Genomic DNA, 2,609 nt, shown 5'->3' on the forward strand with positions numbered 1-2,609 from the left:
ACAAGCAGCTCACAAAGTGGGGTCTGGGGGCCCCCGGGGGTCCTGAAGGGAGTCCTAGAAGGTCCCCAGCAAAAATGGTTTAATTTCAGTATGGTTTCACTTACTAGAAGTTAGCAGCACAATGACAGAATGTATAATGATGTCTATTCTGCTAATAGCTTCCAATCTCCCCACTATTATCTCCCCACCAACAATAGGCTTATAGACAGACGTGCAGTCCTGTTCTAGGCTAAATCATATAACAAGGTGGAACAATAAAAAAAGATCTCCTGAGAATGGGGTCTCTGGGATCATATTTATCTAACTGCAGGTTCCTCACATAAAAAAAAAAGTTTGGAAAGCCCTGGACTATACCAAGATACACGATACAATGATTAGACGGCTGAGGTAAAAGGTGACAGGTACACTTCTGCCAGCTTCATATCAGATACGGTTCAGCGTTGAGGACTCACCTGGCTCACATATGTGCTGTAGGTGCACGGCAGGCGCGCATTATATTGAGCGTGAATAAAGTGGGGTTGTTCCCCTTTCATAGTGCGAGCATGGTAGAAAATGGAGGAAGACGGAACTGACCGGTTTGAGAGGGCAGACACAGACAGCAGACATACACACAGTATCGGAGACAGAGAGAGAGAGGGAGAGAGAGAAAGAGAGAGAGGGAGACGCTTTCAGCTTCAGTCGCTACTAAAGCGAGAACACTTGACGCCACACTTTTCAACTCTCAATACGGATCAGATGATGATCAGCGGTACCTCAACAATTACAAAAATTGCCCGAGAGCACCAGAGTCTGAAAACAAAATCCCCCTGTCTTGTCTGGTACTCTAGGGTTGGGTGTTGACGCAGCAGAAATTTCCAGCTGGAGAAATCCCCCTTTTGGAGGTTAATCGAGGGGAGAAGGAGGAGGGTTTAAGCCCTTGTCTTCCAGGCTCGGAGCGGTTTCATTTTGAATCCCCTCCAGACGGCTGCACCGAGCATCACCATATTTTGTGGCACGATATTTGTGCATGACATCTCCCTGATGCGATGTGGCAATAGATTCTCATTCTGTTGAAAACTTTCAAAAAATTTGACCAGGATCCGTTGGCTTCATCACATAAACTCGATCAGCTGGGATCCAAACCAAATGAAACCCAACACTGCCTACCTGATGTATTGTGTTTCCCCAGTATAATGCTTAAAAAATAAATTTCACATATACTTCAGCATATGTTTAGAAATATGTCGCAAAGTATAGAGAAAATACATTTGTATGTGCAGATGACATTCATTCGAAATAATATTCTGGACACTGGAAATCCATGTTCTTCCTACGCGCTGTTGTTGACTTGACAACATATATCTGCAAGTATATCCAAACATCTATTTTGGCCACTCACAATATATTCCGAATTTTTGCCATATCTACATGTACAAACACATTTCTGGACCGATTTTTGCATGTACATTTACTGAAACATATCCCCACATACATTATGAAGTATGTGTGAATTGCATTTCTTTTTCCATATGGGGTGTTAGAACTGTTTCTGTTTCATAATCATCTACATAATCTGTGAAGTGTAGCCTACAATGTGCAAATACCGTCAACAAATGACAGCTTCTCCAAATATCAACAAGCGCAATAGACAGCTGGCTGTCACGTATGAAACAGGTAGGCGTACTTTCAGACTGTCGCTTGCTCGCTCGGTCGGGTATATAGCTGTCAAAATACACTTGTGCCGTGGCTAACATGATGCCAATGGACTGGAATAAAAAAGCAGAGGAAAATAGGCAGGCCTTCGCAGCTTTTCGATGGCCAACTATAGTGCCACGATTGCGAAGAGTTGCATTGTTTCATGTCCAACCTGTGCGCCCACCAACTATCAGCTGTAGGCGAGACGGCTGCACGAACCAGAAAACTAATTGTTGACATGACATAAATGCATGCAAATCCTGCGATATCGCAGCGTTTGAATGATATGTTAAACACGCTAGCGGGGCGCGGGGCTGAATGATGATAGTAGTGATAATAAAAGGAAGTCAGACATACCTGTTACCCCATGGGGTCTGGGGTGGACGCGGTGTCGGTCCTTCGGAGTCCAATCTGCTGTGACAGCCTGAGAGAGACTGAAAGAAAGGAGGGGATGTACAAAACACTAGGTACTGTCCTTTCTTCCCCCTGTGTGCCTTCTTTCTCTAAGTGTTATTCCCCCTGTTTTCTCCCACTCTCCTCTCCTCTCTCCGCCAGCCCTTTTTTTTTCTTTCTCTCTTTCCCTCCCCTGCTTTTCCGTGTCTTGGTATCAGGAGCCTCCCCCTCCTCCACTGTGTCTGTCTATGTCTCTCTCTCTTCCTCTCTCTCTCTCTCTGGCTGTCTCTATCTCTCTCCCCCTCTCTCTCTCTCCGTGTCCCCGTATCTCCCGTCTCTCTCTCTCTCTCTCTCTCTCTCTCTCTCTCTCTCTCTCTCTCTCTCTCTCTCTCTCTTTGGGCAGAGTCAGGAAATGAGACAACGTGAACGCACACCATGCTGATCCATCTGATCTAAGACGAGTCCCTCTCTTATCAGAAACACTCTGTCAAATTCTGTCATTGTTATTATTCTGAGCCACACTTGCTGGTCAAAGGGCCAGT

At 45.3% G+C, this 2,609-nt stretch overlaps 1 protein-coding gene across 2 annotated transcripts in view; it reads right to left on the minus strand.

Annotated features, from left to right (window-relative positions):
* The window catches only part of zbtb46 (zinc finger and BTB domain containing 46), a 58,177-nt gene extending 55,821 nt beyond the window's left edge, over positions 1-2,356 (minus strand). For both annotated transcript variants that reach the window (XM_071518465.1, XM_071518466.1), the window contains exon 1: positions 2,032-2,356. The gene's annotated coding sequence lies outside the window, so the exon portion shown is untranslated. The remainder of the gene's footprint in view (positions 1-2,031) is intronic.
* Positions 2,357-2,609: the final 253 nt, after the last annotated feature.

The sequence above is a fragment of the Centroberyx affinis genome, unplaced genomic scaffold (assembly GCF_046629955.1).
Source record: "Centroberyx affinis isolate AG114_WGS23_722 - 3 ecotype Tasmania unplaced genomic scaffold, CSIRO-AGI_Caff_v1 ptg000582l_1, whole genome shotgun sequence".
NCBI lineage: Eukaryota > Metazoa > Chordata > Actinopteri > Beryciformes > Berycidae > Centroberyx > Centroberyx affinis.